At 40.4% G+C, this 14,351-nt stretch overlaps 1 long non-coding RNA gene across 1 annotated transcript; it reads left to right on the top strand.

Annotated features, from left to right (window-relative positions):
- Window positions 1-9,300: 9,300 nt before the first annotated feature.
- Window positions 9,301-11,983, top strand: LOC139438651 (uncharacterized). Its single transcript, XR_011648330.1, has 2 exons — window positions 9,301-9,582; window positions 9,764-11,983. It is a non-coding gene; the product is annotated as an uncharacterized lncRNA (long non-coding RNA).
- The last annotated feature ends 2,368 nt before the right edge of the window (window positions 11,984-14,351 follow it).

Below are 14,351 nucleotides of genomic sequence, written 5' to 3'. Positions count from 1 at the left end.
CATCCATCCATTAGATGATGGGCTTCAGGTTGTTTCCACTTTTTGGATATTATGCCACAATGTGGCTGTGAACATTTGTGTACAAGTTACTTTTTCTTTCTTTCCCTTTTCTTTTCTTTCTCACTCCCTCCCTTCATTTCTTTCTTCTCTATCTCTCTTTATCTTTTCTTTCTCCTTCCTTCCTTCCTTCCTTCCTTCCTTCCTTCCTTCCTTCCTTCCTTCCTTCCTTCCTTCCTTCCTTCCTTCCTTCCTTCCTTCCTTCCTTCCTTCCTTCCTTCCTTCCTTCCTTCCTTCCTTCCTTCCTTCCTTCCTTCCTTCCTTCCTTCCTTTGTCTCTCTTTTTCCTTTAATAGAGAAGTTATAGGTTTACATAATACAGGATTCCATTATACCATCCTATTATTTTTTAAGATTTATTTTTAAAATTTATTTCTCTCCCCTCCCCGCCCCCCACAGTTATCTGCTCTCAGTGTCCATTTGTTATGTGTATACCATCCTATTAATAACACCTTGCATTGGTGTGGAACATTTGTTACAATTGCTGAAAGCATATTTTTATAATTATACTCTACCATGGTTTAACTTAGGGTTCACTGTGTAGAGCAATCCCATGGTTTTTGTTTGTTTGTTTGTTTGTTTTTACTTTTTATATTAGTTTGCCAAAAGGGTGTTAATGCAAAGTACTAGAAATCTGTTGGCTTTTATAATGGGGATTTATTTGAGGGGTAAAAGCTTACAGCTCCAAGGCCAAATCAAGGCATCAGCAGAGATGCTTTCTAATGAAAGTCAGCTACTATTGATCTCAGCGTGTTGCCATGTGGTGAAGAAGGAGGGTCACCGGACCCTGCGAGGTTTCAGGCTTCCCCTCTGGCTTCCTTTCATGCTCAGCTGCTTTATTTTCTTCCCGATTTCAGCTGCAAGCTGGCATAGGGTTTTTCTCTTTGGGCTTCCTATATTAGTCTTGGCTATTCACCTCTCTTCCTAAGTTCAGCTGTAAGCTATCACGCAAAACGGCTCATCTCTCCCTGGGCCTTCTCCTTTCTGTCCCATGGCAGGATCAAAAATGACAGTGCTCTCTCCTGTCTGTCTGAGTGTCCATTAGATCACACCCAGCTAGGGAGCAGGCACTCAACCTGAATCACACTCACTGACATAGTTCAAGCAAAAGTTCTAAATCAATCTTAACAGGTAACCCAGTCAAAGCCTCCTCAACTGACTTTAATGCAATCAAAGGTATCATATCCAGAAGAAAAGATTACTTGACAAACATCTTTCTCTTTTTGGGATTCATAAAATAACTTCAAACTGCCACACTTTTTATTCTGTTACCATATATGCAATCTAACATTTCCCCTTTTAAACACACAAACACACACAGACACACACACACATACATATATATCAGTACTGTTAATTACATTCACAATGTTGTACTACCATCACCACCATCCATTACCAAAATATTTCCATCATTCCAAATAGGAACTCTGTACATTTTTTTTTAAATTAAAAAAGGTGTACATTTATAAAAAAGTCAAGCAAAAAATACAGCATTCTCATATAACAGCCTTTTGTTGACACTTAGCTTTAGTGGGGTATCTTTGTTACAATTGATGAAAGAACATTAAAATATTGCTGCTAACCATAGTCTTACATTAGGTGTATTTTTTCCATATACCACCCTATTATTAAAACCTTGTAATAATATAGTACATTTGTCATAATTCATGAGAGAACATTCTTATATTTGTGCTGTTAACCATAGTCCATTATCTACCACAGTGTTCACTGTGTTGTACAGTCTCACGTTTTGTATTAATAACAAATCCATCCAAAGTGTATGCTCAATGGCTCTCAGTATAATCACAGAGTTGTGTTGTCATCACCACAGTCACCTTTAGAATATTTTCACTACTACAAAAAAGAAAAAGCTCATACCCCCTATTGTTGACACTTAGCATTGATATAGTACCTTCACAGCAATTGATGAAAAAATATTATATTACTGTTAACTATAGTCCATAAGTTACACTAGTTATATTTTCCCCATATATCACCATATTATTAACAGCTTGTAATAGTGACATACCTTTGTTCTAGTTCATGGAAGAACATTCTCATATTTGTACTATTAACCACATTCCTCATCTAACGCCAAGTTCACAGTATTAAACAGTCCCAAATTTATCATCTGGCTTTCCTTCTATTGACATTTATGACCCTAGTCTACCCCTGTCAACCACAATAACATCTATAAAACAGAAGTAACTGTAATGTGTTTCCATCATTTCTATCCATTTCCAAACATTTACTATAACCTTATTAAAAATTCTACAGACATTAAGCATCAGTTCCCCTTCTCAACCCTCATTCTCCTAGTAACCTATACTCTATAGTTTAACTCCATGAGTTTACCCAACATATTTAGTTCATATTAGTGAGACCACATAATATTTGTCCTTCTGTGTCTGGCTTATTTCACGCAATATAACATCCTTATGGTTCATCTATATTGTCATATGCATCCCGACTTCATTTATTCTTACAACTGAAAAGTATTTCATTGTATGAATATATCACATTTTGTTTATCCAGTCATTGGTTGATAAACACTTGGGTTGTTTCCATTTTTGGCAATTGTGAATAATACTGCTATGAGCACTGGTGCACAAATGCCAGTTTGTGTCCCTGCTTTTAGTTTTTCTAAATATATTCCTAGTAATAGGATTGCCCAATCATATGGCAGATCTATATTTAGCTTCCTGAGAAACCACCAAAGTGGCTTTCCACAGAGGCTGCACCATTTCACATTCCCACCAACGGTGAAGGAGTGTTCCTATTTATCCACATCCTCTCCTGCACTTGTAGCTTTCTGGTTTTTTTAAATAGTGGCCATTCTATAAGGTGTGAAGGATCTCCTAGTTGACTTGGATTTCCCTAATAGTTAGCGATGTTGAACACCTTTCATATGCTTTGAAGCCATTTGTTTTTCCTCTTTGGAAAAAATGTCTATCCAAGTCTTTTTCCTGTTTTTAAATTGGGTTGCTTGTCTTTTTATCACTGAGTTGTATGATCTCTACATATCCTGGAACTCAAACCTATCGGATATGTGGTTTCCAAAAATATTTTCTCCTATTGTGAAGGCTATCTTTTCACTTTCTTGACAAAGTAATTTGAAGCACAAACATTTTATTTTGAGGAAGTCCCATTTATCTATTTCTTTCATTGTTCATGGTTTGGTATAAGGTTTAAGAAACCACCTTCTACCACAAGACCTGGAAGATGTTCTCTATATTTTCTTCTAGGAATTTTATGGTTCTAGCTTTCATATTTAAATCTTTGATCCCTTTTGAGTTAATTTTTGTATAAGATGTGAGATAAGGGTCCTCTTTCTTTTGTTTGGATATGGATATCCTGTTTTTCCAGCACTGTTTGTTGAACAGACTGTTCTGACTTAGCTGGGTGGACTAGACAGCCTTGTCAAAATCAATTGACCACTTATGCAGATGCCATAAACTTCGTAAACTGCTACAGTAAACAAAGCCTCAAACAAAAGTGCTCCTGAGGGTCCTAAGGACGTCGGGACACCACAGGCAACCGCACAGCTTCATGAAATCAATACCCTCTCAGTGGGCCCTATCAGGGAATAGATGTAATTCTACTCCCACAATATAACATAGTTATACTCACTTATAAGTCCCCTAATCATGATTCTTCTACTCTGTTTATCTGAACCTGTAATTTTCAATTTACCTGTTAAGTATATTTCTCAGAGACTTAAAGTCTTTGGGGGAAGCTGACTTGGCCCAATGGATAGGGTGTCCACCTACCATATGGGAAGTCTGAAGTTCAAAACCCTGGGCCTCCTTGACCCATGTGGAGCTGGCCCATTCACAGTGCTGATGCGGGCAAGGAGTGCCCTGCCATGCAGGGGTGTCCCCCGTGTAGGGGATCCCCACACACAAAGAGTATGCCCCGTAAGGAGAGCTGCCCAGCACAAAAGAAAGTGCAGCCTGCCCAAGAAGGGCACCGCACACACACACGGACAGCTGACACAATGAGATGACACAATAAAAAGAAACACAGATTCCCAGTGCCGCTGATAAGGATAGAAGTGGTCACAGAAGAACACATAGCGAATGGAAACAGAGAGCAGACAACTGGGGAGGATGGGAGAAAAATTAATAAAAAATAAAATCTTTTAAAATAATAATAATAAAGTCTTTGGACTGTTCAAATGCCAGTTGAGTCCTGAAATCCAGAAGATATGTGGTCAACTCCTACTCTCCAGTTCTTTAGGTCAATTTAAAAAATGATGAGGATGGACCAACTCCACTCTCAAAAGAAGGAGTCTCTTCAGTGACAAACAAAACAATTCCACTCCTCTGCCTCATAATATCTATGTCCATTCTCAGCCTGAAGCAGTCAGAGGAGATCTTGTCCAAAACCCCTCAAGATTGAGGAATGAACAAAAATGGGGAAGAGTGAAACCACTGAGCTCAGCAGATTTACCGTTACCATAAGCTATTATCTTGTGTTTATTGAGTAACTTGTAACATTGATATAAATAAGAAATTTTAAAAATCACTTGACTATAGATGTAAGGGTCTATTTCTGAACTCTCAATTCAATTTCATTGGCCAATATGTCTATCTTTATGCCTCTACCATGCTGTTTTTACCACTGTAGCTTTGTGATATGCTTTAAAGTCAAGAAGTGAGGGTCTTCCAACTTCATTCTTTTTAAAGACATTTTTGGCTTTTGGGGCCCCTTACCCTTTTAAATAAATTTGATAATTGACTTTTCCATTTCTGCAAAATAGGCTGCTGGAATTTTTGGTTGGGACTGCATTGAATCTGTAAATCAATTCGGGTAGAATTGACATCTTAAAGATAATTAGTCTTCCATCCATGACATGGAATATCCTTCCATTTATTAAGCTCTTCTTTGATTTTTTTAAACAATGTTATGTAATTTTCTGTATACATGTCCTTTATATTCTTGGTTAAATTTATTCCTAAATATTCCATTATTTTGGTCACCATTGTAAATGGAATCCCCCCTCCCCCGATTTCTTTATCAGATTGCTTGTGTATAGAAACACTACTGATTTTTGCACATTGCTCTTATATCCTGCCACTTTGCTGAAATCATTTATTAGCTCTAATAGCTTTGTTGTAAGTTTTTGGGACTCTCTGGATATAGGATCATATAATCTGCAAACAACAAAAGTTTTACTTGTTCCTTTGTGATTTGGATTCATCTTAATTCTTTTTCTTGCCCAATCATTCTACCTAGAACTTTTGTACAATATTTAATTAACAGTGATGATAATGGGCATCGTTGTCTTGTTCCCAGTCTCAGCAGGAAAGCTTTCAGTCTTTCACCATTGAGTACAATGTTAGCTGTGGGATTTTGTCCTTTATCATTTTGAGAATGTTTCCTTCTATTACTATCTTTCAGAACATTTTCTTAAGAAAGGATGCTGCATTTTGTCAAATACCTTTTCTGCATCAATCAGGATGCTCACATGATTTTTCTCCTTCAATTTATTAATGTGTTGTATTACACTGACTGATGTTCTTATGTTCTCCTTGCTTACCTTAGATAAAGTCCACCTGATCATGGTGTATAACTTTTTTTCATTTTTTAAAGATACATAGATCACATAAAATGTTACATTAAAAAAAAAATAAGAGGGAAGCGGACTTGGCCCAGTGGTTAGGGTGTCCGTCTACCACATGGGAGGTCCGCGGTTCAAACCCCGGGCCTCCCTGACCCGTGTGGAGCTGGCCCATGTGCAGTGCTGATGCGTGCAAGGAGTGCCCTGCCATGCAGGGGTGTCCCCCGCGTAGGGGAGCCCCACGCGCAAAGAGTGCACCCCGTAAGGAGAGCCACCTAGCGCAAAAGAAAGTGCAGCCTGCTCAGGAATGGCACCGCACACACATGGAGAGCTGACACACAAGATGACGCAACAAAGAGAAATACAGATTCTCGTGCCGCTGACAACAAAGCGGACAAAGAAGACGCAGCAAATAGACACAGAGAACAGACAACAGGGGCGGAGGGGTGAAGAATAAATAAATAAATCTTAAAAAAAAAATAAGAGGTTCCCATATACCCCACTCCCCACCCCTCTACTCCTTCCACATCAACAACTTCTTTTATTAGCGTGGTACATTCATTGCATTAGAGGAATACATTTTGGAGCACTGCTACACAGCATGGATTATAGTTTACATAGTAGTTTACACTCTCTCCCAGTCCGTTCAGTGGGTTATGGCAGGATATATAATGTTCTGCATCTGTCCCTGCAATATCATTGAGGACCACTCCAAGTCCTGAAAATGCCCCCATATCACACAGCTTTTTCCCTCTCCCTGACTTCAGCAACTCCTGTGGTCACTGTCTCCACATCAATGATATAATTTCTTCCATTGCTAGAGTCACAATAATTCTATAGAATACTAGTAAGTCCACTCTAATCCATATTTTATTCCTCCATCCTGAGGACCCTAGGATGGTGATGTCCACTCCACCTCTAAATCAAGAGGGGGCTTAGATCCCACATGGCTAATGGATGGAATTCTCCTGCTTGCAGCTGTAGACTCTCTCGGTTCCCTGATGTGGTTGTTGACTATCCTCACTTCCCTGTTAGCTGACCTGGGTAAGTCTAATGAACCAGAGAGTAGGTGTTGCAACTCTGCTGAGGCTCAGGGCCCAGCTGGCACATAGGCAGTCCAGAGATTCAAGTCTCCTGAGCATATACCAGCCCCAGCACCAACCACAGGTTCAGTAAAAGTGACAGAAGAGGCATGTGTAGAGAGGTCACATCTGAGTCCAACTCCATCACACTCAGGAGCACAAAATCCAAAGTAGGGCCTACTGGCAAGGCTCTGAACTCCAGAGCCATCTGTCATGACCATAGGACCTGGGTGTCTCCGTAGCCCTCAGGAGCACCACTACCTGGGTTGCATCTACTTTGGCTGTCTCTGAGATTCTGCTGAGACATGTGTAAGCTTGACCCCTCTGATGACCTCCCGACTCATATTGAAGTCTCTTAGCCATATAAACTCATTTGTCTTTACTATTTCCCTCTTGTACTCAAGGTCTTTTTCTAGGTGCATCACAAGCTGGTGCTTATAATTTTTCTTAATATGTTGTTGGATTTGATTTGCAAGTATTTTTGCATCTATGTTCAATACAGAATTGGTCTGTAATTTTCTTTTCTTGTAGTATCTTTATCTGGCTTTGGTATTAGGGGGAGTTTGGTAGTATTCCTTCCTGTTCAGTTTTTTGGAAGAGTTTGAGAAGGACTGGCATTAATTCTTCTTGGAATGATTGGTAGAACCTGCCTGTAAAGCCATCTGGTCCTGGGCTTTTCTTTTTTGGGGAGGTTTTTTTTGTTTGTTTGTTTGTTTTTTTGTTTTTTTTTTTTAATATTTATTTATTATTATTATTTTTTAATTACATTAAAAAATATATATGAGGTCCCATTCAACCCCACCGCCCCCGCCCCCCACTCCCCCCACAGCAACACTCTCTCCCATCATCGTGATACATCCATTGCACCTGGTAAGTTCATCTCTGAGCATCACTGCACCCCATAGTCAATGGTCCACATCATAGCCTAGACTCTCTCACGTTCCATCCAGTGGGCCCTGGGGGGATCTACAGTGTCCCGTAATTGTCCATGAAGCACTATCCAGGACAACTCCACATCCCGAAAACGCCTCCACATCTCATCTCTTCCTCCCGTTCCCCACACCCAGCAGCCCCCATGGCTACCGTTCCCACACCCATTTCACATTTCCTCTGTGGACATTGGATTGGTTGTGTCCATTGCACACCTATGTCAAGTGAGGGCTTAGATTCCACATGGGTACTGGATGCACTCTTCCCGCTTCTAGTTGTAGACACTCTAGGCTCCATGCTGTGGTGGTTGACCTTCTTCAACTCCATGTTAGCTGAGTGGAGTAAGTCCAAATAAGTCAAAGTGTAGGAGCTGAAGTCTGTTGAGGCTCTGGGCCTGGGTGTCATATTATCAGTCCAGAGATTCAAATCCCCTACATATATCTTAAACTCAGCACCAAATACAATTCCAATAAAGTAGCATGCAAGTCTTGTGAAAAGAGATCCCCTCTGAGTCCATTTCCATCACGCAGAAACACCAGCTCCAAAGAAGGGCCATCTGTCATGGCAGTGAACCCCTTCTGCCATGACCATAGAACCCGTGGGTCTCTTTATCCCTCAAAAGAACCAATACCTGGGGTTGTATCTACCTTATCTGTCTCTTAGACTCTGTTCAGTTGTACATAGGGGTATTCCTTCTGACAACCTCCAGACTCTTTTTTAGAGACTCACAGCCTTATAATCTCATTTCTCCTCTCCATTTCCCCCTTACATTAGGTCAAACCGCTTCCCGAAGTCATGTTATTATATGTAGACAGGTATATTCTGCTGTTCCGCATTGAATCTTTAATTCAAGGTCATTTTCTAGTTGCTTCTTCAGCTGGTATGTGGTAGTGATCCCTCGGTGCCAGGGAGGCTCATCCCCGGGTGTCGTGTCCCACGCTGGGGGGAATGCATCACATCTACACGCTGAGTTTGGCTGTGAGAGTGGCCACATTTGAGTAACATGAAGGCTGTCAGGAGGAAACCCCCAGGCACAATGCTACTCTAGGCCTTGTTCTTATTGCAGGTGCATAGGCTCAAAAGTGTAGCCATTAATATCAAGGGCCCACTGTTGGGCCCTCCTTCCTTCCTGGTTCTTGCCGTTGCACCTGGAGGATTGCCGCTGCTCTCCCAGGGCCCACAACAGTGACCCCCCGGCCAGGAGCCCAGTACCCCCCCAGCTGTTGTTTTTAATTGTTTTTGGGGAGGTTTTTGATGAATGATTGAATCCTGTTACTTGTGATTGGTTTGTTGAGGTCTTCTCTTTCTTCCAGTGACACTTGTACCTTGCTCATTTTAGTCACTGTTGGGTGCGGGGTTGAGACTGACGCTGCCAGCTCAGGATGAAACCGTTGCAGAGAATTCAGACTCTGTGATCTGAGTTCCCTAATCAACCATCACAGCCACGGCCTCGCCATCCGTCATTTCTTGGGGAGCTACCCTTCAACAAGCTGTTCCCTGCTGCTCAAGAAGGCATTGTGCCTCTAAATTAGCCCCAGTGCCTTCGGAGGCTGGGTTGAAACAGGCCGTTGATTGTGTTCACTTCCGGCCAGGTTGAAACTGTCCACGTGGCGCGGAGAAGCTGATCAAACTCTGTCCAACTTCCTCCCCCGTCAGAGACGTGCTCGGAGCAGTGGCTGCGGAAGGCTTTCAGAGCCGAGCAGATTAAAACTGTCCGCATTGTTCTCAGCGACTGATCAAACTTCAGCCCTCCTGCTCCTCTGCCGGGGCAGGTTTGGAGCAGAGCTACAGTCAGCTTTCTGAGTTGGGCAGGTTGAAACTCCGCATTCAATACGCGCAGCTCAGGTTGTGAAACAGCTGAGAAACTAATCAGACCCGATCAAATTCTGACCAACTTTCTCCCGGGGCTAGAGTTGGAGAAGTACCTGTGAACGGCATTCTGAGCTGGGTAAATTGAAACAGTCTGCTTTGCCTGCCGTAAAAAAAAAACTGCTTAGATTTCAACCCCCAGCGCTCAGGGGGTGGGGCTGGAGCTGAGGCTGCAGGTGGTAATCTGAGCTGTATGGGTTGAACCCGTCCGCATTTCGCTGAGAAACTGATCAAACTCTTGCCCACCTTCCTCCCATCAGGGGCAGGTTTGGAGCAGAGACTGTGGGCGGTCATCTGAACAGGGCAGATGGAAATTGATCCTACTTCCCAGGAATTCACTGCGTTTTTTCAATCAACCCTGCTTCCACTCCTTCTGCGGAAGAGTTAAAATGGAGGCTGCCTTCTTTCTGACTTGGGCAGGTTTAAAGTTTAGTTGACTAGCCGAATTTGCTAGTCAGTAGCCGTAGTCGGTGCCCAGCCGTGTCCCCCTTCCCTGCTTTTGGGAAATGGAGCTTTCAATTCCAGCCAGGGAGTGGCTCCCAAGGTGGCCTGCCCTGCCAGTGGGAGATGGGCACCAATTTCTACAGCACGGAAGATCTACCTACAATTCTGCAGTTGTCACTCTCTTCCTTCTGCTCTTTGCTGGATGGTGTACCGTGTTCTTCTGATCTCTGGAGCCCACCAAACAGGTGATTTAGACAGATCCTGTCTGATTATTAGCTGCCCTGGACAAGCTGAATCTTAGAGCTCTGCGGCCATCTTAGTTCTCTGTGTACAAGTTTTTAAGCAGACATATATTTTTTATTCTCTTGGGTAAATGTGTTGGAGTTGGGGGGTTTATGTGGTAGGTGATTCTATATTTAGCTTTTGAGGAACTTCCAAACTGCTTTGCGAAGTGACTGCACCATTTTATGTTCCCATCAGCAATATATGAAGATTCCAATTTCACCACATCGTTACCAGCACTTGTTATTGTCTGCCGTTTTAATTTTCACCCTAATGGGTATGAAGTAATATCTCACTGTGGTTTTCAATGGAATTTCTCTAAGGATTAATGATGTTGAACTTTTCATGTGCTTTTTGGTATTTATCTTCTTTGGAGAAATGTCATTCAAATCCTTTGCCTTTATAATTGGGTAATTTTTATTTTTATTAGTGAGTTATAAAAGTTCTTTATATATTCTGAACACAAGTCCTTTATCAGATATATGATCTGCAAATATTTTCTTCCATTCTTGATGGTGTCCTGGGAAGCATAGAAATTTTCAAATTTTGATGAAGTCAATTTATGTATTTTTTTTTTTTTTAGCTTTTTTTGTTTTGGTGTCATATCTAAGAAATTATTGTCTAATCCAAGTTTTTTCCTAAGAGTTTAACAGTTTTAGTTCTTAAATGTAGTTCTTTGATCCACTTTGAGTTAATTTTTGTAAGCAAATTTTTTAAAACAACAGAAATTCATTGTCTCTGTTCTGGAAGCTGTAAGTCAAATCAAGATGCTTCCTTTTAAAGGGGAGAATGCCTTCTATGCATTTTCCCTGGCTTCTAGTGGATGGCCCACAGGGCATGGCATTGCTTGGCTTGTGGTGGCATAACTCAATCTCTGCCTTCATCACTTGGCTTTTTCTTGGCAAATTGTTTTTAATATACAATCATTGGTAATAAGTCAAATTGTCTATTACAGGGGACTAGATAAGTCAACTGTGGTATATTTCTCATGAAACATTATATAGTATGTAATATAAATAAATTAGACCTATTAATTATCAACATGGATATAGCCAAAAAAATATAATGCTGAGTGAAGAGTTGCCTTTGCAGAGCAAGAGAGGAGAATAGGATGTTGCAGTGATTAAAAGATGCTTTAGCTTCATCTGTAATGTTTTACCTCTTTAAAAATAAAGACTTAGAAAATATGACAAAATGTTAATGGCAGTTCATTCCAGGTAGTGAGAATATAAATATTTATAATATTTCTTTTAACTTGTCCATAATTCCTAAATTTCTCAAACAAAACAGAAGGAATGGGTGGTGTAGCAGTCTGATATTATTGATGAATTCCAAAAGGAAATATTGGATTATGTTTGTAAACTGAGCTTTCCTCTGGGCATATCGGTTTCATAGGTTTACTTGATTAAGTAATTATGTTAACCTCTTGTGCCAGTAGGGTGTTGTAAACCTCTTGAGCCTTTGGTGGGTGGGGACTCAGAGATAAAAGGCATGGCAAAGGACAGAGTTAACCATTTTTGATGTTGGAGTTCAATGCTGAAGCCTTAAACTGGAGCCTAGGAAGAGAGGAACCTAAGCCTGGAAAGAAGCAAGCCCTGGGAAGAAAGGAACCCAGTAACCGGAACCCTCGCAGACATCAGCAGCCATCTTGCTCCAACACGTGAAAATAGACTTTGGTGAGGGAAGTAACTTATGCTTTATGGCCTGGTATCTGTAAGCGCGTACCCCAAATAAATACCCCTTATAAAAACCAACCAATTTCTGGTATTTTGCATTAGCACCCCATTGGCTGACTAATACACGTGGTGAGGAAGTAGAGACAGAAAATAGAGACAATTCTCGAGTAGTGGTGGAAAACAGAGAAACAAGGCAGAGCATGTTAGTGTGTTGTTGGGAGTGATTTAGTAGAGAGGGAAAATTAGTATTTCAGGATAAAGATGATGGTAAGAGAAAAATCCTATATGAACTCTAGGATATGTCATTAATTGGAATAAAAAAGGGATTTATGGAATATGTAAAGTATTTTTTTTGTTTAAAAACACCCAACCCTTATAAAATACAATTGCATATTTCAACTTATATAAAACATATACACATCACACATGTGGGTATACACACACATATACATACAAAGAAAAAGAGTATACTCCAAACTGTTAACGGTGGTTATTTTTGGGAAGGGAGTGTAATTGTTACAGTGGGCAAAAGGGGACTCCTTTATTTTTTGAAGTTGAAATAAAGTTTACTAATTTTGAAAAAAAAGGAGGGGGAGGAGCTACTGCTTTTCTGTGTTATTTGAATTTTTTTGAACAATAAGAATATATCCATCAATATCTTATGTAATATTTAGAAGCAAGTAACTTCTCATTTCTGTGAAATAATTTTACTGTGCAAAAAAAGGCTGACTTTCAAGAATTTTTTTTTTTTAAGATTTATTTTATTTACTTCTTTCCCCTTCCTCCCCATTATCTACTCTTTTTGTCTATTCGCAGTGTGTTCTTCTATGTCCGTTTGCATTCTTGTCATGAGGCACTGGGAAACTGTGTTGCTTTTTTTTGTTGTGTCAGCTCTCCATGTGTGTGGTGCTATTCCTAGGCAGACTGCGCTTTTTTCACGCTGGGTGGCTCTCCTTGTGGGGTGCACTCCTTGTGCACGGGACACCGCTATGCGGGAGACACCCCCGCATGGCACGGCAAGGAGTGTTGGCAGCATTGCACATGGGCCAGCAGGCCCTGGGTATCGAACCCTGCACCCTCCATATGGTAGGCAGACACTCTATGAGTTGAGCCACAACTGCTTCCCAAGAATATGTTTTCTAACAGAACTTACGAAATACAAAAAAAAAGCCTTTCTAGAAAATCTCAAATAAAGGTAGTCATTTTATGTTCTGCCCACTTTTATTTAAAAATATCTCTATAACTTGATAATATGCTCTCCAATTTTAAAATTAGTTTTTAATTTGTTAGGGTCTTATTTTCCAAAATGTAACATGAATCTTTAAGGTTCATATGAGCTTTTTAAAAAACATATTTACTTCTTTTATCCCTACCCCCCCCAAGATGGTTTTCTCATCTGTCTCCTTGTTATTTGCTCACCTTCTCCAGGAGGCATAGGGAACTGAACCCAGGACCTCCAACATGGGAGGCAAGTGCCCAACAACCTGAGCCACATCTGCTCCCTGCAGGCTGTGGCATCTGCTTGTTTGTGGCATCTGCTCATTGCAGTGGATGTGGCATCCAGCTTGTTGCGGCATCTGCTCGTCCTTTTTAGGAAGCACTGGAACCTGAACCTGGGACCTCCCATGTGGTAGGTGGGTGCCTAATTGGTTGAACCACAGCCACTTTCCTCATATGAGCTATTTAATGAGGTAGTTTTACATTCTTCTTTTTTGAGGAAGTACTGGAGATTGAACCCAGAATCTTGTACATGGGAAGCAGGTGCTCAACCACTAGAGCTACATCTGCTCCCCAGTTTTACATACATTATCCAGCATTTCTTTTTTTCCTTTTAATTCAGACCAAGATTCCCAAAGCAGAGATTTTCTTTTTTCCTTTTTCCATTTACATATACATTTCCTTAGAAAGATTTGTTGAATGAATTATAGAATTACAGAAGTCTTTGATATCTAACTTGTTTCCCTTTCCTCCTTCCTTCCCTCCTTCCTCTTTCTCTCCTCCTTTTCATCTTTCTCTCTCTCTTTCATTCATTCATTCATTCTTTCTTTCATACAGATCTATCTGTTTGGGGTGATTTCAGCTCAGAACTATTTGGTGAGTAGGTTGGATAAGGTAACACCCCTAGCAGCTACTTTAAACCTTGTGATTTTTTTCTATATACACTTACACATTTTTAGTTTTTGGTTTTTTTTTTTTTGCTCCTCCCCTCCCTTTTTTTAATTTTAAAGAAGATTTAGATTACATAAATGTTACATCAAAAATATAGGAGATTCCCATATTCCCCACCTTCTCCCTCTTCCACACTTTCTCCCATTAACAACATCTTGCATTATTGTGGTACACTTGTTACAAATGATGAACACATATTGAAGCATTGCTATTAGCCATGGATTATAGTTTACATTATAATTTTTTTTTTTAAAGATTTATTTATTTATTTAATTCC

Source organism: Dasypus novemcinctus, chromosome 3 (genome assembly GCF_030445035.2).
Source record: "Dasypus novemcinctus isolate mDasNov1 chromosome 3, mDasNov1.1.hap2, whole genome shotgun sequence".
Taxonomy (NCBI): Eukaryota; Metazoa; Chordata; class Mammalia; order Cingulata; family Dasypodidae; genus Dasypus; species Dasypus novemcinctus.
This window is presented reverse-complemented; position numbering and strand designations above follow the sequence as displayed.